We start from the raw sequence: 23,027 nt of genomic DNA on the forward strand, positions 1-23,027 counted from the left end.
AACTCATTGCCCTAGCTACTAATAAGAAAATAATAATGATGATGATAGCTAAGTCTTACAGAGCACCTATTATATGCCAGACACTATTCTAAGAACTTTTATATGTATTTAACAACCCTATGATGCTTAACAACCCTATGATGTACGTGCAATTACTATCCCCACTTAGAGATGAGTAAACTAGGACACAGAGAAGTTAAAATAAGTTGCCCAAGGTCTCAGAAGCTACAAAAGCCATAGAAGGCCATGATTTGAGATCATGAAATCTGGTTCCAGAAATTCCACTCTTATCTACTCTCTTATATTACTTTTGAATGCCATTTTATACACAACCATCCCTTCTTTGGTACAGAATCACTTAAGGGAAAATAGCCTTACTCATTAGGCTCTTTCTTCAGGAATCAGGAAAAAAAAAAAAAAAATGGTTTCCTTGCTTCGGAACTGGAAGTCGTGTGAAAAAAAAACATTCAATGGTTGATGGAGAGGTCTCCACAAGATGAAATAAAATGAAAGACCACTTTAACAAAGAGAGGCTCTTACTTTTCACAAATGCCTAAGCACCTGCAGGTTCTTGGCTAAGCCACCAAACGAAAGCTGGAAGAGATTCCCTGTAAAGGACATTCCATGAAGATTCATTCAGAATATACACTGAGCTGGGCTGAAGAGACCCTATTCTCGGTGACAGCTAAGATGCCACCAGGGCATTTAGGTCAGAATCAGCCATAAGGCTTGCCCTAGACAAGGTAGCTCTGTTGACGCTTGACAGAATGAGAGCAACACTGATTCTCAGATCTACCTACCAGGCAGTAAGCCCAAGTTCACTTGAGAGAATGAAAGCAACACTGATTCTCAGATCTACCAACCAGGGAGTAAGTCCAAGTTCTCTGTATTCAACTTCTCTGAATAAAAGGAATAAGGTCAGGAGAAACTCATGCCTTCTTCCCAACATCTTTTGCACATCTACAAAAGAGAAACTGTCTGCACAAATCATTCTTCCCCCTTAATCAACCTACAGGACCTACTTCTTTACTTTTCCAGGTCTCTGTTGAAGTGTTGCCTCATTTTGGAGAAACCTTTCTTGACCACCATATCTAAAATAATAGATCCCTTATTGCCTATCATTTCCCATCCCCCTACTCTGTTATTTATTCTTCAAGACACTTAACAATAGTTTGTTTTTAATCCCTGCCCCCAGGAGAATGTTCTTTGTCACCACCCCCATGCAAGCAAAGATTGTCTGTCATTTTTAGTGAATCTTCTGACTCACAGTAGGTGTTAAGTAAATATCTAATGAAAAGCAAGAAGAAGATAGAAATGAATAGGACTTCCATTTCTGGCAATATGGTGGACTAAGGTTTTTCTAACAAGAAACTTTTACATGTATTTAACAACCCTATGATGCTTTAGCAACCCTGAAAAACATGAAAAAAAAATAAAAAGATGAAAAGACACTAAGAAATCAAAGGCTAAACATCTGAGGGAAAATAAGAACCCTAAGAAGTAAGCAGAGTATTGAAACTATGTGTGTCATCAAGAACATCACCCTATAAGGATATATTAGTTATATATTGCTGTTAATTGGTAGCTTAGGGGCCCATGGCTGGCTCAGTTGGTAGATCATGCAATTCTTGATCTCAGGGTTGTGAGTTCAAACCCTACATTGGGTGTGGAGCCTACTTAATGTGGGGCTTGAACTCACAACCCTGAGTGAAAAATAGGCAGCTTGAAGCAGCAAACATTTACTATCGTACAGTTTCTGTGGGTCAGGAATCCAGGCACAGGTTAGTTGGATTAGTTAGTCTCTGGCTCAGGGTCTCTCGCAAAACTTATTAAGATGTTGCCCAGGGCTCTAGTCATGTTGACAAAACTTGAGTCCTTCCCCACTGTTGGCCAAATATGCCCATTCCTTGCTACATGGTCCTCTCCATAGGGAAACTCACAACATGACTTTCATCAGAGCAGGTGCCTAAGACAGATGCTGTAGTCCTTTTGAAACCTAATCTCAGAAATAACATCCCATCACATTGTATTTACTGAAGGTAGTCACTAAATCCAAGCCATACTCGAGAGAGAGGAACTACTCAAAGACATGAATACCAGAAGGCAGAATCATCCAGGGCCATCTTAGGAGCTGCCTCTGCAGTCTGTCCTCTGACCCCAAACAAACTGTTATTCAGCTAGGACTGGATATACAGCCAGACTACTTTCCCCAGCCTCCTTTGCAGCTAAATATGGACATAGAGCTGAGTTTTTAGCCAGCAGAATGCTTGACTAAATGTTGTGGACCATTTCCAAGCCATGCTCCTTCCCATTCTGCTGGCTTGAGGCAACTGAACACAGTGACCTTGGAAGCCACTGGTTGAAGGTCACAGAGGTTCAATAGAAATCACTACTTGGAGGACTGGTAATGGCTCCTCTCTGTCACTAGCTGTGGGGCACTGACTCATCTCATCCTGGTTTTCTTAAATCTTGTCCACATCTTTTTAAATAGTGGTTTTACTAAACCCTCCTCAAATTACCCAAATCAAATGTAGCATCTGTTACCTGTAAGGACCCTGACTGATGCAGTCCTGGACCTCACTCCAAATAAATTCAAAGTAGAATCAAGAACTAAATATGAAAGGCAAATTAACAAACATTTTATAAAATAACAGAGGAGAATATTCTCATGACCTCATTATATGGAAGAATTTCTTATATACAAAACAAAAGGCATTAATCATAAATTTAAATATTCCTAAATGTGTCAGTATTCATTAAAGAGGTTCTGTTGATCAAAAACATGATTAAGAAGATGAAAATTGGGGCACCTGGGTGGCTCAGATGGTTAAGCATCTGCCTTCGGTTCAGGTCATGATCCCAGGGTCCTGGGGTCAAGTCCCACATTGGGCTCCCTGTGCAGCGGAGAGCCTGCTTCTCCCTCTCCCTCTGCTGCTCCCCCTGCTTGTGCTTTCTTTCTCTCTGTCAAATAAAAAAAAGAAGAAGAAAATGGAAATTGGGATGCCTGGCTGGCTCAGTCAGTAGAGCATGCAGCTCTTGATCTCAGGGTTGTGAGTTCAAGCCCCCCCCCATCGGATGTGGAGCCTACTCTAAAAATATAAATAAATAAAAAGAGAGAGAAACTTCAGCTTATATTTAAAAAGAAGATGAAAAATTAAGACACAAAGTGGGAGAAAATATTTTTAAGGTACACAATCACAACTACTATCTTGTGTGTGTATGTGTATACATAAAAGTGATTAAGAGGGGGAAGGGTTAAAAGAAAAAGCAAAGTGATTGAGAAAAGATAGCACAAACACTCAAGCAGTGTTTGAGCCAGTCACAAGGAGACTGTTCAAATAACCAATACCTATGAAGAGATGCTTATTCTCATTAGTAATCAGGAAAATGCAAATTAAAAACACAATATGCTCACTAGACTAGCAAAAATTTTAAAGTATGACACCACTCTATTGACAAAGAGATGAAAAGGGCATGTGGCCCTTCTGGACCTAAATTAACTAATTTAGTAGTAGTAGTATCAAATTAGTTTAATTTTGTAAAATATTTTGGCATAACCACTGACCCAGATATTCCAGTGACCTAGGTATACACAACGGAGTCAAATATACACATAACCACTGACCCAGATATTCCAGTGACCTAGGTATACACAACGGAGAAACTCTTGCCCATGCCCATCTGGATACAGGTACAAAAATGTTCATAAAGCATTGTAATAGCATAAAACTCAAAACACTTATCTTTAGTTTTTTTTTATTCTTCTGATCCGGAGTGTGGATGTGATGGCTGGAGCCTGATAGCCATTATGGACCATAAACTAACCTTGAAGCTGGAAGCCATGCTCAGAAAGCAGCAGAGAAGAAACACAGAGAAGGCTAAGCCCCTGATGACATTTTTAATCCACCATACCAGCCATGGGCTGGCTGCCTTATCTCCAGGCTTCTTTTGTGTAGGATTGAAATAAACATTTATCTTATTTAAAAAACAATGGTGTGCATGTCTATATACATATAATCCAAAAATAAGCTAAACTAAGCCATATTGTTAGCAATACATGGATGGATGAAACTACCCCCCCTTCTCCTCAGCAACAACAAAATGGGATTCGAGGCACCCTGCTCTGTTCTTGTTACCGATTTTCCACCAGTAAGGTGGTCTTCCTTCGTTTCTAAGTTACATACACTGTAGGACTGCTCACTACCCCACAGAATATTCTGGAAGGCAGGTGTTTACGGCTTGATGCTCAAGACCCTGCCACAATATAAAATGGAAAGGTAAGCATTGTGTGTCCTTCTGAGGGCGGAGGAACTTGACATGGGGTCCAGTCAGGCTTCCCAGAAGTGGTGAGGCTTAAATTGGGTCTAGAAGGAAGCATCCGTGGGCAAACCAGACTAATAGGGAAGACGACCTGATGGAACATGCCACAGTTCCTAGTCCCAGTTCCTCCTCCCCACCATAGCCACCCTCACCCATCACTTCTCACCAGCCCACACGACCTCCATCTGACAGCTGAGAAGCTACATGAGCTCGGGAGCTCGGGAGAGGCATGTGGCCCTTCTGGACCTGTTTCTTCATCTGTGATGTGTCAACATTAGTCTGAATTCTCTCTCAGTTGTTTGGTTGTTGTTTTTTTTTCCCAGCCCTGGAAGAAGTGACATGAAGGTGACAATATTCATTCCCTGAGGAACATGGGCAATGACATCATTCAGGGTCTTCCACTTATCCTCCTGAGCTTTTTAAAGCCCAGACTCACTGTTTCCTTCCCCAGATGGAGAGAGAGGGGCTATAATACCCCCGAGTCGGCTCTGACAGGAGGAGGCTACCTTCTCCCAGAAGCCCTCGCCTCTCATTTTGTGTTCAGCAGACAAGTCCAGGCTCACACAGCCCCCACTGTAAGGTAAATCATCATAGTGAATCATGGAAAAAGAGTCTGTCTTCCATTTTTCATTATCACCTTCGCACACAAGCACCATCCTAGGTGAATTCTATAAATAGATGTTAAAACCACCAAAGGATTCAATTGGATCAGAAAACTCATTGATTTGGAAACACGATGATCTGAATTGGGTTCTTTGAGCAAGAAGGCAAAACAGTTAGCCACCTGGAGGGCCTGTAGGTTGCAAGCTCTGAATTCCATCCAGCAACGCTGGGTAAGCTGGGCACACAGTCTGGCTCTGCCAGCCACTGGAAGCGTATTTGAAGGGGGGTTTCAGCATATGTGTACAGCCAGCCTAAAGACGATGAGATCGTTGCATTTTCTATCATTTTCAGATTGCCACAGCAGCCATCTCCTTGGATCTGCAAAGAAAACAGAAAATATCAACAGTGCTTCACAGAAGTCTTTCATGAGAACAAAAGGAACAGCTCTTCTCCTACACGGTAATGTGAATCTTGTAACTATGTTGGGAGATCAAATATATTCCCGAGACTATTAAATGTGTTTTCCAAATTTTTGAACAGTGCGACCTTGTGGACAAGCTACCTTCCCAAAGCTTCAACTCTGTCTTCTGTAAAGCAGGCCTAGGAATATATATACCTTGCCAATGGTTGCAGGAATCAGTAACACATACGCTGAGTGCAGGGAATAATAATAGTTGGTGTTCAGATATTATTACTCTCCAGACAGCCATACTGTTGAGTAACCAAGTATTCAGAGCAAGAACCAAGGATGGGCCTGGACCCCTCTGAGGAGGTTGTCTCAACTGGTGAGCTCAGAAAGAAAGATACTTGTAATGGGCAGCTTTTGAGAAGAGAATGTGGAAATGGATGTCATGGGAGGGAAGTGCAGTGAGGGAGATGAAGAGTGGGGGGCCCTGAACCTGGCCTCTGAATGTCCCAACAACCCTCCCATCCCTGTGGCCCCATCCTGGGCTTGTCACTTCTGGTTTGTTCTTTAATGACTCTGTGGCCTTTCCTGAGGCTCCAAATAGGATTCTAGTGTCGAGCCCCCACCAGGATAAATTGGGGAGGGAATGTTCCCTGACACACTGGGTAAAAGTTGCTTCTTCTCTGGGCTTCAATTTTTCCCTCTGCCAAATGAAGAGAACATAGTAGACCAGGTGCATTCAAATCTCTTTTTAACATCAGAATTCCCTTTCCAAACAAAATGAAATGAAGCACCTGGTTGTTGACAAGAGTTCAAGGAATTGCTGCTTCGTTTGAAGATGGGTGAGTTGGCAGCTCTGGGAAGGCTGGGGCCTCTGGGTAGCAGAGCTGGAAAATTACAGAACCACATCACCCAGGTCCTTTCCAACTCTAGGTTCTGTGGGTTTGTGAGGTCCGGGGTCTCTGCTGAGGGTCGTGGGTGCTTTCAACAAGTGTGGAGGGGAGGGGCGCCTGGGTGGCTCAGTCAGTTAAACATCTGCCTTCAATTAAGGTCATGATCCCAGAGTCCTGGGATCAAGCCCCACATCAGGCTCCTTGCTCAGCAGGGATCCTCCTTCTCCCTCTCCCTCTCCCCCTGCTGGTGTGTGTGTGTGTGTGTGTGTGTGTGTGTGTGTGTGTGTGTATGTAAGTCTCAAATAAATAATTTCAATCTCAGTTTCAATACCAGTGTTGTGGAGCATGTCCAAGGGCTGGACTGAAAGGTTATGATCATTCTGGGAAAAAAAGGTGCTGTGATTGGCCAATCATGACAGCCCAAATCCTACCAAGCAGTGGGATATTGCTATAGGTCTGTGAAGCATATGATTAACCATGATAGAAATCTGAATTCATTGGTTATTTAGTTCAAATTATTGAAGCATTCATTTTTTTGAAGCATTCAGAGTAATATATTAACAGCCTCAAAGAAACTCATATTTGTAATCTTATGATTCAGAGATAGGCACAGCAAGAAAAGAGTCCTTGGAGAACGTCTAGTTAAGCAAGGTGCAGCTAAAGCATGGAGTCCTTATCTCTAAATTTACATGTCTGTGGAAAGGAGGAAAAAGAAAAACTTTCTTGGCTAAATAAAGGATGGAGAATACTGCCATGAAAGAAGGAGTTACTGAGTCATAGAACAAAATTATAGATTTGGGTACAATTTTAGGATGTTTGTACTAAAAAGTTCCAAACTGAGTAAGGACAGGTCTTGAAGAGATGTCAGATACCAGCCCCATTCACAGCCCAGCGGAAGGTAGGAAAGCTGTTTTATCCCTTTGGATATAGCAGACAGTTAATATGTGGGCTGGCTACATGCTTTCAACTTTTTAACTTTTGGACTGTCACCTCCCCGCCAAAAAAGGCAGCTGGATAAATAAAAAATTCTCTTTGTAAAGTATTTGAACCAGGGAATCCTGAAATAACTTTTCAGTTCCTCATGGTACTAACAGTGATGGACCTCTAAGGAGTGATAAGCCATGACTATGTACAAGTCAGAGTTAAAGGAAATAGGGAAGATAAAAATGATAGGAAACTCACTTGAGAAAGGGACAGAAAGAAGCAGATGGTTGGAGCACAGAAAAAAAAAAATCACAGTAATAACAGAGTTCTGGAAGAAAGCTGCCTAAACTCCTGTTCTTAATGTCCGGAGAATTCACTGAAGTAATCTAGGACTTCCTTCCATCTTCAGTCTCCACTAGACCCGGGTGAGAGAGCACAGGTCAAAAAAGATGGAAACAATGGGAGGAACTGGGGTAGTCCAGGCTCAGGCTACCGCCAAGCAACAAATGGGATATGTATCGATTTCCACACCTTCTTGAAGGTGTTAATGGTTATTCCAGGATTATTGAGAGGAACCGCCAAGTTAATGTGGAAAGGAAATGTCTGACACAGAATAAGGGCTCCATAAATCTAATGGTTTCCACAGAATCACTTTCTTTCTCGGACCCTAGGGAAAGAAATCCAAGACAGACCATGACCTGATTTGTAGGAGAGCAGAAGTAGATGATGAGAGCACTCACAAAGAATTACAGAAGTAACTGGAAATGTTTGACTTGGAGATGAGATTAGATAAAAGTGATTGTTAACACTGTCTTGGGAGAGAGGGATTTTACTCAACATAGTATCAATGTGTAGACTATATCACTGTGTAGAAGATGCAGGAAAAGTAATGTGGCTTTCCCAACAGGGAGACTTTTCCAAAGATAGAGTGTCCCCAAAAGTCCCCATCACAGAAAGCGCGGTAGCGCAAGGCCCTGCATCTGACAATTTTGGAGGCACCATTCACACCACAGGCTAATGAGCTACCCCACAAGCAGCTGTACTGAGCACAGCCCAAGAGGCCATCTGATGCAGCCCTGGGGTACACTGGACTACACAATTTGTTGGGGATATTCTAGAATAGAGAGATGCTACAATGGTCCTTTCCAGTCTTGATAGTCTAAGGTTCTCTGGTCTTAAAGACAACAAGCAAGCAAATTTGAAGAAATACTGACCCACAGGAGGGGCACAGAGATAGGTAAAAGCCTTTCATAGTAACTGCTAGTTGTGGATTCTCAAGATGGTAAACATTTTCTTCTCTCTCTGAGCAGAGACTATCTGAGGTATTCACCTAACACCTGACACTGAAGAAAGCAAAGTCCTTCAGTTCTGGAATCTCCAATTCCATTCTCCTCTTCCTACCACCTAGCTACATCGAGTCTATGGCCAAAAAAAAAAAAAAAATCTCACTGCTGTGACGGAGTTCATTCTTGTGGGCTCCACAGATCACCCCTGAACTGGCAGGCCCCCTATCCCTGATGTTTCTCATTTTCTATATTGTCACCCTTCTGGGGAATGTGGGGACGATCATTCTGATCCAAGAGGATCTCCAACTCACACCCCCATGTACTTCTTCCCGAGCCATCTCGCCCTGCTGGATGCCTGCTACTCCTCAGTCATCACCCCCTCAGATCCTGGCCACACTGGCCACAAGCAAGACGGTCATCACCTATGACCACTTTGTTGCCATTAGCCACCCATTGCGTTATAACCTGGCCATGACTCCAGGCACCTGCAGGGGATTGTTGGCTGCAGCCTATGTCTGTGGGGTATCAGGGGTCATCTGCATACCACATGCACCTTCACCCTCTCCTTCTGTGACCACACTCAGATCAACTTCTTCTTCTGTGACCTCCCACCCCTGCTGAAGCTCACCTGCAACAGCATGACACAAAGTGCGATTGTCATCCTCTTTTTTGCCAAGTTCACGTTCCTGGCCAATGTCATGACCATCGTGGTCTCTTATATGCTCATAATCAGAGCCATCCTGAGGGTGAAGTCTGCTGGTGGGCAAGCCAAGACTTTCTCCACCTATACCTCCCACCTCACCACTGTTGTCCTCTTCTTCAGGACATTTGCCTTCATGTACCAGAGAAGTAACTCAGACCAATCCCCAGAGGAAGAGAAGGTTGTGTCTGTCTTTTACACCGTGGTCATCCCCATGGTGAACCCCTTGATCTACAGTCTGAGGAACAAAGATGTAAAAGCTGCATTCAGAAAAGTCATTGGTAAAATCCAGTTCCCGAAGAATGCAGGTAAGAGTCCTTCATCTTAACCCTTTTCTCCCCAGATCTTCATGCTCTGATAAGTATAAACACCGTGTGGTGTTTGCCCTCAAGAATGGTGGCTTTCAGCAACACCCGAGAAGTGATGAGAAGAACTACCTGCTTTTTTGTTTGTTTAGTTTAGTTTAGTTTAGTTTAGGGAAAACCACAAGGTTTGTGAAGTTTGCTTAGATGACTCCCTCTACCTCTCTTTTCTTGCCTTCTCCATCTTTACCCCACCTCCAAATTCTCAGGGTTTGGGGGCTACGCTCTGATATCACAGAGCTACAAGTTAACATAGTCGTAAGTGAACTGACTACCACATCCAAACCCCCATCCCCAGCTCAACCATATTTAAGTTCCCCAGTTTCTCCTTCTTTATCCTATCATCTCAGTGCTCGTTGATTTCAACTTATATCCTCTGTGGAAGATGATAGCTGGGAATCATACTAATGGGAGGACCGTCAGGAATTTTTTTTCTTTTATGGTATGGATAACCTGCCAACTTATTGTGAGGAAGTTAATGAAAAAAACCATGAACCCAGTGGAATTTCCCATTGATAAAGGTTAGAATAGTAAAAGGAGGGGTGATTCCTTTGACTACTCCCCGATTTATGTCTCCCCAAATGGTTCCCAATATCTCCAGGGTTCTATTACCTGCCTTTCAAGTGGTGATTCTCCACCTTCTGGATCTCCAATTCTTTTGTTTCTCCTCCTCTTAAACACAGCACCTGACTCATGACAGTCACTGTTCTCAATAAGCTCATTCCTATGGGCTGCAAAGTCAGCAACGGTAGACATTCAGCAAACAGGTAATGTCCTACCCTTTCGGAACATCAGTTTCTTTTGATAAAAAAAATTAATACTTACTATTTGAAAGAATTATAGAAAGGAGGATTAAGGAAGATCATGAAAATCAATGTGCAGGTTTGGTTTAGTCAGAAGAGGCCAGGTTTGCTCTGGCAACACTCAGCTCCCAAACTGTTCACAATACTTTCCCCCCCACCATGCAAATCAGCAGGGGGCCCTGCTGCATGTAGTCACCTGGAGACCCAAGCTTAAAGAATCTCCGCCATTTTGTAGCTGCCCTGTTGACAATGCAGACTGCACGTCATCACAGCAGGGGATAAGAAGCTACAGAATCATAACGGACCTTTGCTGCTGCAGCCCACTGGTTAGAAGGAGCCAGACAGTCCTGCCTCACTAGAAGGGGGCCACTAAAGGTAAAAGAGCAAATGGAATATTTGCTAAGCAATACGGACTCTGCCACAGCGATTATCTGCGGTTGCGATGATCAGCATTCTACAAAACCATGAATAACCAGATTACTTTTTTATTGTTCTGATTATTTTCTACAAACCACCTCTCCCGTATTTAGGGAAATGGCCCGCTCTTTCACCTGCCACCTGGTCAAGTGTCACTGGAATACACGTGGGCTTTTCAAGCAAAGATCAGAGTCCTCTGGGAATATTATTAGTGAAATGAGAAGTAGTCTAAAATTCTCTACTAACTGAAGTCAAAAGACGTGTATAAAGTAGTGTCTACTGAGTAAAACTAAAAGATATTAAACTTGCATTTTGTAGAAGGCATGACTCCAGCCACATGAAATAGAGGAGTAGAAGACAGAGAAGGAAGCCCATGCATAAAGAGGAAGAAGGATGAGAGAGGGAGAGGGAGCCCTAATCCCACTTGGCTAGTACATTTTCCAAGCATAACATACCCAAAATAGGAGTATTGATTCCCCACCCCCAAAACTGCTTCTCTCAAATTTTCTCCTGTACCACCTGGAGAACCAAGTTGGCCAGGCAAAATAAATAAATAAATAAATAAATCGTCCTCATTTTCTTGTTCCTCTCATTCTCTCACATTCAACCCATCAGCAAATTCTAACAGTCTTTAAATTTTATTTTATTTTTTTTTTAAGATTTTATTTATTTATTTGAGAGAGAGAGAGAGAGCACAAGAGGGGGGAGCGGGAGAGGGAGAAGCAGACTCCCTGCCGAGCAGGGAGCCCGATGCGGAACTCAATCCTGGGACTCCAGGATCATGACCTGAGCCGAAGACAGTTGCTTAACCAACTGAGCCACCCAGGTGCCCAGCAAATTCTAACAGTCTTAACTTAAAAGGAAACCCCACCTAGTTTATGCAGGTGCCAGAGTCAGTAACCAACGTCCTGTGTTGGTACTGTGGTTTGGGCAAGAGTTCTATAGTCTTTCAGCCTGTAAGCATCCTCTTCTCGGTTTGAAATGACTTCACTTCTCCAGCCTTCCTGCTAATCTATGAGCTACCCAATATCGTTTCAATAAATCCCTTTTCTAATTAAATTGGACAATCTATATCAGTTGCTCACAGCTAAGAAAACTAATTGATACAGAAATCAGTAGCAGGATTGTTGCAGGAAAGAAACCATTGGAAAAATTGGAGGAATCAAGTTGTATTCCTAGCTACTTTGAGTCTATGCCAAAAAATTATATATATACATATATATATATTTTATATATATATATAAAATAAGGAATTGGGTCAGATAATTATGGAGGCTGAGAAGTCCCACCATCTGCAGTCAGCAAGCTGGAGACCCAGGAGAGCGGATTGTATAAGTTCCAATCTGAGTCCAAGTCCAAAGGCAGGAAGAAACCTATGTCTCACCTTAGTGTTGGTCAGGAAGGGAGAGTGAATGCTTCTTTACTCAGTCTTTTGTTCCATTCTGGTCTTCAACAGATTGGATGAGACCTACCCATATTGAAGAGGACAATCTGCTTTGCTCAGCGACCAATTCAAATGTTATCTCATCCAAAAACACCCTCATAGACACACCCAGAATAGTGTTTAACCAAATCATTTGGGTACCTCATGACCCAGTTAAGTTGACACATAAAACTAATCCTCACAGAATTGGCTCTCTTGTCTGAGTCAGACTGAAACTGCAAGAATATATCTAGTATTACAACACAGGATGCAGACTAATACTCCTTTATCCCATAGCTCACAGTAGTGAAACAACCAGTAGCTTATGATCCTGAAATGTGATGTCTAGAAAAGGCAAAGCTTTGAGAACTATGAGGTCTCTGTCACATAATGAGTGATAAGTAAGGCATGAGTAATTCAAGACTGGATGGTAGGTGGTTGCTTCTAAAGGCACTGGCCAGTCTAAGGAAGTTAAATGGCATATATTTCCTAAAGTCTTGGTCAAAACAGAATAAAAATCAGGGATTATAAATTACTATTCTTTTAAAAATATCTTACTCTCGGGGCACCTGGGTGGGGGCTTAGTCGATTGAGCATCCAACTCTTGATTTCAGCTCAGGTCATGATCTCAGTGTTGTGAGATCAAGCCCAGCATCAGGCTCTGTCCTGAGAGTGGAGCCTGCTTGGGATTCTCTCACTCACTCTCCCTCGACCCCTCCCCCTGCTTCTCTCTCTCTAAAAATTTTTTAAATTAAAAATAAATAAAAAATAAACCTTGGGCGCCTGGGTGGCTCAGTCATTAAGCATCTGCCTGCGCCTCAGGTCATGATCCCAGAATCCTGGGATCAAGCCCTGCATCAGGCTCCCTGCTCTGCAGGAAGCCTGCTTCTCCCTCTCCCACTCCCCCTGCTTGTGTTCCCTCTCTCGCTGTGTCTCTCTCTGTCAAATAAATAAATAAAATCTTAAAAAAAAAAAAAAACTCAAATGAGGTAACTCATGTAAAACATTTAAAAAAAATAAAAACATCTTACTCTTTCAGCATTAGGGCTGATAATAAAAAAAGAAGCCTAACATTTGAACTGTGGGATGCCAAATTATATTGCCAGTTGGATTACAGCCCAGAACTGAGTTTCTTATCCACCTAGGCTTAAAACTGTGGCACTAATTGAAAAAGAATGAGAAAGAGAACAACCTTCCCTTCTGGGTGGCTCTGAGTCCCTCACAGCTCAACCCCAGTGAGCCTCCCTTGCTAGCTCAGGTACCATCTCTTTCTCTGTATAATGGAACTTCCTGCCCTGCAGGAAGACCTAGTCACAACCTTGCTGTTACCTTGCCCTGCAAAGCAAAGCTGATTCTCTTCCTGCTCAAGTACTACCAACCCTCATTTTCTCCAGATCTATTAGTGGAGTTTTATTAGGGTTAGATACATATATACCAAGATAGGTCAACTGCAAATTCAAACCAAGAGAATTCTTATACATGAAATAATTTAAAAGGTTCTATAAAGTTATAACAGCAAATACTGTAAGTTTCTAAATGAAAAATTAGAGAACTCGGCTTTAAATTGAGCTAGTGGAGCGCCTCTGTGGCTCAATTGGTTAAGAGTCTGCTTTTGTCTCAGGTCATGACTTGGGGTCCTGGGATCGAGCCCTCCACCTCGAGCTCCCTGCTCAGGGGGGAGTCTGCTTCTCCACTCCCTCTGTCCCTCCCCACGCTCTTGCAGGCAAGTAAGCTCTCTCTCTCTCAAATAAATAAATGAAATCTTTTTTAAATTTTTTTTTAAATTAATTGAGCTAAATTCATTGGTATGGGCCCTCATAACAAGATTTTTTTGAACCAGCAGAAAAGAACAGCAAATAATTATGGTTCTTTTTGTAATTTGCCTTACAGAATATCTACAACATGCCATCCCGAAAGTCCAGCACACAATAAAAAAGTTACTACATATGAAAAAGGCAGTCACTAGGATTCAAAACCAAAAGAAAAATTCACACAGATGCATGATGATCCAGATGTTGGAATTACATGACTTTGCAATAACTGCTGTGGAAATATGTTAAAGAATTTAGAAGAAAAGGATTAAATGGGTAAACAGATGGGGAATTAAGGCAGAGAAACAAAAAAAATCTAACAGAATACAAGTTTTAGAACTATATAGCACAGTATCTGAAATGGAGCAGATTGGATACAGCAAAATAGAGGGTCAATAAACACAAATACAAGTCAACAGAAATGATCCAAACTGAAGCAGAGGGAGGAAAAAATATTTAAAAACCAAAAACAGTTGGAAAAAAGCAAATGATCCAACATACATGTAATTGGAGTAGCACAAAAAGGCACAGAGAAGGGGCGCCTGGGTGGCTCAGTTGGTTAAGCGACTGCCTTCGGCTCAGGTCATGATCCTGGAGTCCCGGGATCGAGTCCCACATCGGGCTCCCTGCTCAGCAGGGGGTCTGCTTCCCCCTCTGCCCTCTTCCCTCTCGTGCTCTCTGTCTCTCATTCTCTCTCTCTCTCAAATAAATAAATAAAATCTTAAAAAAAAAAAAAGGCACAGAGAAAAGGAACAATAGAAATGTTTGAATGGAATGATGTCTTTCACATGCTAAAAAAAGAAAAAGAAAAAAAGACAAATAATAACCCAGAATTCTATATCCAGTGAAAATAGCATTCAACAGTGAACGACTATCCAACTAAATAGACATTTTCAGATAAATTAAAGCTGAGAGAAAAAGTTGCCAGCAGACCCAAACTACATAAACATGATTAAAATATAAATAAAAAGAAATAACAAATAGAAATATTAAAATAAAAATATAAAAGAAATAGTGCCAGGATAGTTGGGTCCATAGGAAGGAAAAAAAAAAAACACCATAAAGAGTGAGTATATATGGGGGTGCCTGGGTGGCTCAGTTGTTAATCGTCTGCCTTTGCTCAGGTCCTGATCCCAGGGTCCTGGGATTGAGCCCCGCTTCAGGCACCCTGCTCAGCGGGAAGCCTGCTTCTTCCTCTCCCATTCCCCCTGCTTGTGTTCCCTCTCTCACTGTGTCTCTCTCTGTCAAATAAATAAATAAAATCTTTAAAAAAAGAAGAGTGAATATATATGAACATAAAGGACTGCTTTTTCAAAATGTTTAAGAAACAATTGACAGCTTAAATTAAAATAATTACAATGTCTGATACAGTTCATAACACAAAGACAAAATAAGTGACAGTAGTAACACCAAGTTCAAAGGGAGAGAATAAATGGAATTACATTCATAAGGATTTTACTTTGAAAGTTAAATGGTATAAAATTAACTCAAGGTAGCTTGTAATAAATTAAGGGTGTATATTATCATTCCTAGAGCAACCACTCTGTGATGGAATAAATAGCTACAAATTATCTTCCCATCAAGAGTCAGAATATACTTCTCTGCCCCTTGAATCAGGGGTGGCCTTGTGACCCACTTTAGCCAACAGAATATGAGTGATGTTGCATGAGTTCCAAACCACTTTGAATATGTGCTGCTTATTTTACATAAAACATCAATGAAGCTAGCTTTAAAAAATAATAAAAATAAAAAAATAAATCTAAAGTTGTTCCTTCCTCTCATATTTTCTAGAAAAGTATGTGTAGATCTGGTATGTCTTCCATATATATATACACACACACACACATTATATATACCCATATATATATATATACACACACACACACAATTACCACAATCAATACAAAGAATATATATATTCACTACCCCAAAAAGGTTCTTCATGTACTTTGTAATTCATTCGTTTTGCGCTTCCCACTCCTGCTGCACTCAGACCTAGTAGTGTGTGGAATACGTCTACAGGGAATGGAGCTGTCATTTTGACATGTATTTAAATCTGAAAGACAAATCAGCCATATCTCATCTCTCTTTTCCTGAGTCTTCCCGGACTGAAATCTCTTGTCCAAGGACATCACACATGGTGCCCCGCGCTTTGAAAAACAAAGCACTCAGACACAAGGATCTACGTTGGGCTCCTTTCTCTGGTCTAGGGTGGTGGTAAGAAAAACATCAAGCACAGTGCCCCCGGCAGTTGTCCGGCAGCCCATGCGGAAGCCCACAGGTTGTCCCCCGGCAGGCACTCAGGTATCAATGCACAATGTGCCCAAAACAGAGACTAAGAAGCGCTGCTGTCGAGCATATGCAGAGCGGGCTGAAAGCTTTTGTTACCATGGTTTGGTCCCTTTTTGCACGGTCAAAAGCCACAGCAACATATTTTATCGTTTGGTATCACTCTTATATTTTGCAATAAGCACTTTCCGTAGCGACAAAGTCAAAAACAAACAAAAAAACAGAATTGCATGTTATAGGAAAGTCCACGATGAACGTGTATTCTGCACAAGATGTTCGTCAGCATTTATCACCCTCCGTGGGAGTCGTGGTGATGTCTGCGAGGACTTGAAAGTAGAAGGTGCAAATCTGCGAAGATGCATCGTCGCTTGCTTCCAAAGACGGTGCCAGACAGTAATGATTGAAAATCACAGGTGTGTTTGCATTTCACTCTGTGAAGCGACTTTTCAGTCACATCAAAGGTCACTTAGCTCATTTATTTAATTCCAATTTTGTGTGCGCCTGCACGCGCACACACACGAACTAAAGCAATACTTGGTAACACATTGGCTCCAGGAGAAAAGAACAATTTTACACAGAGTGAGAGGATGATAGTTTTATATCAGTGTCATTAAACACTTCAAACAGCAAATCATTTGTTATTCTAATAACTCTTTCTACCCAATTCATCAAAATAAAGCTGTTGAAAGTTCATTCTGTCAGAGATGAAATATCTGACATTATTGTGAACACTTCAGCATAAAATATCAAACTGGAAGACCACAGCTCTGGTTTTGGTTATAGTAAAAATACAAATGTTTTAAAGATTTATTGATTTATTTATTTGAGAGAGAGAGAGCACAAGCAGGGGGGAGGAGCAGGAGTGGGAGAAACCACTTTCTGCTGAGCAGGGAGCCTGATCCCAGGACCCTGGGATCATGACCTGAGCCGAAGGCAGACGCTTAGCCAACTGAGCCACCCAGGCGCCCCCAAAACACAAATTTTAGTGAAGCACAGCATCATGATAAAAGTAATGTTCTTATTGAATTATGGAACTTACGGAATGGAAATATGTTTGGAATCAGTTGTAATACGCGTAATTTAGAACTGCAGCCAAATAAGTTATGATGGTTTTTCCATCAAAATAGAAACTGTATTTGTTAAAATTTACAAATATTTCCATATAAACACAATTAGAGAAATGGAGTTACAAAGTTTTTGAGTACAGTGGGATGGAATACCAAAAAACCAGAACCAAGAACCTTCTGTATGGTAGCTCATTTCTTTCCTGCTTCTTATCCATAGGATTGTGGAAGCACATAAGCCTTTGAAAAACTATTCTTTTTTTATTTCTTTAAATATTTATTTATTGGGGCGCCTGGGTGGCTCAGTCGTTGGGCGTCTGCCTTCGGCTCGGGTCATGATCTCAGGGTCCTGGGATCGAGCCCCGCATCGGGCTCCCTGCTCATCGGGAGGCCTGCTTCTCCCTCTCCCACTCCCCGTGCTTGTGTTGCCTCTCTCTGTCAAATAAATAAATAAAATCTTTAAAAAAAAAATAAATAAAAAATAAAAAATAAATAAATATTTATTTATTTATTTGAGAGAGAGAAAAAACATGAGTGGAGGGAGAGGCAGAGGGAGAGAGAATCCTCAAGCAGACCCTCCACGGAGCACAGAGCTTGACACGGGGCTTGATCCCATGACCCTGAGATCATGACCTGAGCCAAAACCAAGAGTCAGATGCTTAACAGACTGAGCCACCCGGGTGCCCCAAAAGACTAACTTTCAATCAACCTAGGGATCTGCATAATATTGAACTCATTTGTTACAATGTTCTCAATTTTTTCATTGTATTCATTTAAAGCAATTAGAAATCTTGTATCTTTAACCAAAGCATGTAATGAATAAAGGGCAAGAACCTTCAACTCTTGAAGACTTTCGCAAATTCCAAGGTTTTTTTTTAAAGATTTTATTTTTAAGTAATCTACACCCAAGGTGGGGCTTGAACTCATTAACCTGGAGATCAAGAGTCCAGTGCTCCACTGACTAAGCCAGACGCCCCATGAATTCCAAGTATTAGAAACAAATCTTACAAATGGAAGGCACTGAAATCGATCCCCTCCCTAGGAAAGAAAAAAACTAAACAAAATGAACAAGCAAAAATAGTGCACAAGACATAATCCTGAAGTTTTGGTGGACCTCCAAATTTGAATTGGTTAAAATTATATTCTGAACTGGGGTGAAGTAACAGATGAAATCAGTAATTTTGCTGCGTTTACATTTTTATTGAGATATAACTGAAACACAATTATGATATTAGCTTCAGGTGTACAATATAATGATTTGATATTTTTGTACATTGTGATCATTTAAATTTGATGAAACATTCAAAAAATCAAAATTTTATAATTTTGTCTTAGAAAAATGGGTCAAAGTAAGATATTCCAACTGGAGGCCAAAAAAAGGCACATATGAAAATACAGGGGCTGAACTATTTATACAGTTCAATGAAGAAAAATAGAATGAAGAATACCCTCCATTCAGCAAAAATCTCTTACAGCTTATTCAACCCCTGTGTGAGGAAGTGGTATTCTATCAAAACAGTGACGGTGATCTGCAGCAATCTGGATGACTCACACTAACATAACCTGAATGAAAGAGATCAGACATACATGACTACATGCTATAGGAATCCAGATGTAAAAAGGACAAAAGCAAGCAAACTAATCAAAGCCATTAGAATTGGGGGTGGTGAATGGAACAGGGCACAGAGGGTTTCAGACATTGGTGATGTGTTTAATCTTGAACTTGGGCTAGTGTGTTAAGACTGTGAAAATTCACATATGATATTCATTTCTTTGAATGTGTGTTATACTTCAATGCCTTTTTAAAAGTATTATGAAGATTAATGATATTCTTCCACACAACCGTAGTATTATAATACCATTACCACCCCTGAGAAAATGACCAATTATACCATCACATAATTTAATATGTAGTCCACATTCGTAGTTCTTTTTTATCTAGGAATAGATTTTATTATTTGTATGAATTTAATCAGGATCCATTCTAAGTTCAAGCACTGCATTTGATTTTTATTTTTTTAACATTCTTTTAATCTAGAACAGTCCGCTTTCTTTTTCAGACCCTGATAGCTCTGTTATAAATATTCTATACTCTAAAAGTGTTTGATCGGCTGCTGACATCTGCAGTAGACAGAATTCTAAAATGACCACTAATGATCCATGTCCTTGGGTAATGCTCTTCCCTAAAAGGAGGGTCGGACCTGTGAATATGATGTGATAACACTCCCATTATTAGCTTACCAGATTGTGAACGTATAAGTAAGGTCCCTAATCAGCTGACTCTAAGTTCATCAAAAGGGAGATTATCCTGAGTGAGCCCGACTTCATGGAGAGAGCCCACAGGAGAAAGCCAAAGCAGCAGAGATGTTCTCCTGCTCACCTTGCCATGTTGTGAGATGGGGGGCCACACAGCGGGCACCTGAGGGTGGGCTCAAGACCAGCCCTGGCCTACAGCCCACAAGGAAATGGGCACCACGGTCAAACACTTGCCACACAACGAATTCGACCCACAACCAGATGGGGCCTTTAGGAGGCCTTCGCCTCTGGAGATGCCATCCTCGAGAGATGGATGCCCTACCCCGAGCCTTGATTCCAGTCACAGAAGACCCTGCCCAGATGTCACAGATAAGCCACTGTCTGTCTGACTCCTGCTTCTGGAAAATTATGAGATAATAAATTTGTGTCAAATTTAAGTTGCTAACTTTGTGGCAATTAATTACTCACCAATAGAAAACTCACACATGTCACTCAGCCCTGTATTTCTTATCAAGTGAAAGCTAGTTTTAAAGCAGCATCCAACAAGCTTTTCCACAAACAGATGGTAAATATTCTAGACCTTCCACGCTGACCGGTCTCCTCTTCAGCTACTCAGATCTGCATCCTCCTGAGAAAGTAGCCCCAGGCAATATCGAAACCAAAGTCTGCAGCTGTGTTTCAATAAAACTTTAAGAAGCAGGGGGCCTGCCACGTTTAAATTCTTGGACCGGGATCTCCAGGCCCTCAAAATTCCTGCTCCCTAGCGCCCCCTGCAGGCCGATGGGGGCACAGCCCTGCCCAGCCCTGTCCCCCAGCCTGAGAGCGGCCACTGACACGCTGTGGGGGCTCTGTTTGCAATCCTGGCAGGGCCCTCCCTTGTTTCTCAAAGCATTGACAACTTACAGGGCTCTTTCGAATCCCTGATTACCACACTTCGGCTTCTCAACAGTCGAGTGAGCTGAGTGAGGAAGGCCCCATGGCGCCCGCCTTCAGGAGAGGAGAGGCCCGTGACTGAATGTCTGCCCGGCTCATGAAGCCAGTTCTCAGTTTATCAGTCGTTCCTGTCCCTCGGTGTCACTAGTCTCCCGGGTGCAGAGGGCATGATCCCAAAGCCCACCTCTGAGCCGGGGGCTGGACTCCCCTGGCCTCTCCTCTGCCCCAGTGCCTCCCGGGTCAGGAGTTAGGACAGTCCCCGTGCTCGCCCCATCATGCCGGCTTGGAAAGTAGACTCAGACTTGAACGGAGCCTCAGAGGTGACTCATCCGAGGCATCAAACTGTGCTCCTTGCAGGAGGAGGACTCCAGGAGACAAGAAAGCACTGAGAGGTGCAGGGGACCCAGCAGGTGTCACAGAGGGTGTCCCCACCCACCTGATTTTAGGCACGGAGCTCTGCTAGCATGTTGTGGAAGGCTGTGCTCTTGAAACAGAGTTTCGGGACCACCTGCGGAAGCCATGTGTTCCTGTCACGGAGGAGAAAACAGAGGTCCCAGAGAGAGGAAGTGAATTGCCTAAGAGATGGGATAGTATTCAGGCCACAAACAGATTGAAGCCGAACCCTAAGGCCAGCCCGCCCTGGCTGTGTCCCTCTGTGAGCATGATGTCAAGTGTACCCTCCCCGGGGACACTGAGGTCTGCAGCCACAGACTCAACAGGCTGCTTCACTGCTTCAGCCTGACCCTGGAGGCCTCAGCCTCCCCTGTGCATCACGGCGGTAATTCTGGCTTTGAAGAATATGGGGTGTGAGCAGGCCCAGGGGCCCTGGGGCAGGAAGGTGGACAACTTCATAAACACAAGCCCCCACGGCAGGTCCCCAGAAGAGAGGAGGTGCCGGTGGGCAGGGCACCCCTCTTGCTCTCAGGTAGTGGACCCGTCTCTGCCGGGTCCTCAGCCAGCAAGCAAGGACAGTTAGTAGCTGTGAGGACAAGCGACGCAGGGATCAGGGTGCTGCAAGCCAGGCCCGGAAGCGGGTCGCAGAGCCCTGCACGACTCTGAAAGAATAGGCATGTAGGGCAAAGGCCAGGAGCTCAGCCACACTCACTCACCTTCTTTCTGGGGTCCCGTGAAGACTCAGCAGATGTGCCCAGAGCCTCCAGGAGGAGGCCCGGCCCAGGCGGTCTGACAACAAGGACCCCCAGCCACACGCCCTCAGGAAAGGACAGCCTCCATGGCCTGTCCAGTTATCCTTGTGGCCCTGCTCTTGGCAGTGCCCACGGGGGACGCTGTCCACGCTTCTGGCTACCTGCCAATGTCCAGGCCCTCAGACGGCTTCTCCACCAAAGGAAACGTGCTCATCGGGGCTGTGACGCCCTCACACGTGCTGCTGGATCAGCCACAAGCAAGGTTCCAGCAGCCTTTGGGCCACCCAGTGAGGGAGGGCGGGGGAGGGACGCCTTCCTGATCACTGCAGGCAGCTGGGGGCGCTAGACCTGTCATCCAGCGTCCAGGGCCCCTTGGCAGGGACAGCACTGGCTCTGAGCACTGGGTGCCAGACTAGGTTCTGGTCCCGGCCATCCCTGAGTCACTGATCACCCAAGACAAGTCCCCTTCTCTCTCTGCACAATGCTAATGTTCCTTTGGTTCGAAGGCGAGAAGAGCTCTGCAGCTGGGAATGGCTTCCGCGTCCTGGCGCCAGAGCTGTGGGAAGACGCACGTAGGGGTTGTGCAGGGGGCCCAAGGGGAAGGCAGCCCCAGGCCGGCGCCTGGCTGCACCCATCCGTGCCTGCCCGGCTCCCACAGGTATCTGAGCTGCTCCCAGGGCTGCACTGGGCCCTCACCGCCTTCCAGGCTGGGAACCTGCAAGGTCTTTCCAGAAAGGTGCCCAGGAAGTCTGTAGCCAGACCTGATGTCACTCCGCTCCCCACGTCTGTCTGTCTTCCTCCTGCCTACGTGTTTGTCAGGGGCACTCCAGCATGCGTCTGCACACCTACTCAGGGCTCTCTACCTGTGTCTCTGGCCGTCTGTCTCTGCAAGGGCGTGTCCGTCTGTGTGCTGTGCACCCGGCTGCCGGCCTCTGCGTGGGAGCCTCCCACCGCAGGGCGTGTGCGCTGTGTATGTGTGTGATGTGTGTGTGCTGTGTGCGCGTGTGCACGCGCGTGTGTGCGTGTGCACTGTGTGTGCGTGATGTGTGTGTGCTGTGTGCATCTGTGTGCGTGTGTGTGTGCTGTGTGTGTGTGCACGCTGTGTGTGTGTGCTGTGTGTGTGCGCGTGTGTGCTGCGTGCATGTGTGCTGTGTGTGTGCTGTGTGCGTGTGTATGTGCGCTGTGTGTGCATGTGCTGTGTGTGTGTGCTGTGTGTGTGTGTGTGCGCGCTGTGTGTGTGCTGTGTGTTTGCGTGTGTGTGCTGTGTGTGTGTGCTGTGGGTGTGTGGTGTGGGTGTGTGTGCACTGTGTGTGTGTATGCTGTGTGTGTGCGCGCTGGTGTGTGCTGTGTGTTTGCGTGTGTGTGGTGTGTGTGTGTGTGCGTGTGCTGTGT

General features: G+C 43.7%; 1 pseudogene; it reads left to right on the plus strand.

Annotated features, from left to right (window-relative positions):
- The first annotated feature begins 4,242 nt into the window (after positions 1-4,242).
- Positions 4,243-23,027, plus strand: part of LOC110576138 — a 26,411-nt pseudogene continuing 7,626 nt past the window's right edge.

Source organism: Neomonachus schauinslandi, chromosome 11 (genome assembly GCF_002201575.2).
Source record: "Neomonachus schauinslandi chromosome 11, ASM220157v2, whole genome shotgun sequence".
In the NCBI taxonomy this organism is placed as follows: domain Eukaryota; kingdom Metazoa; phylum Chordata; class Mammalia; order Carnivora; family Phocidae; genus Neomonachus; species Neomonachus schauinslandi.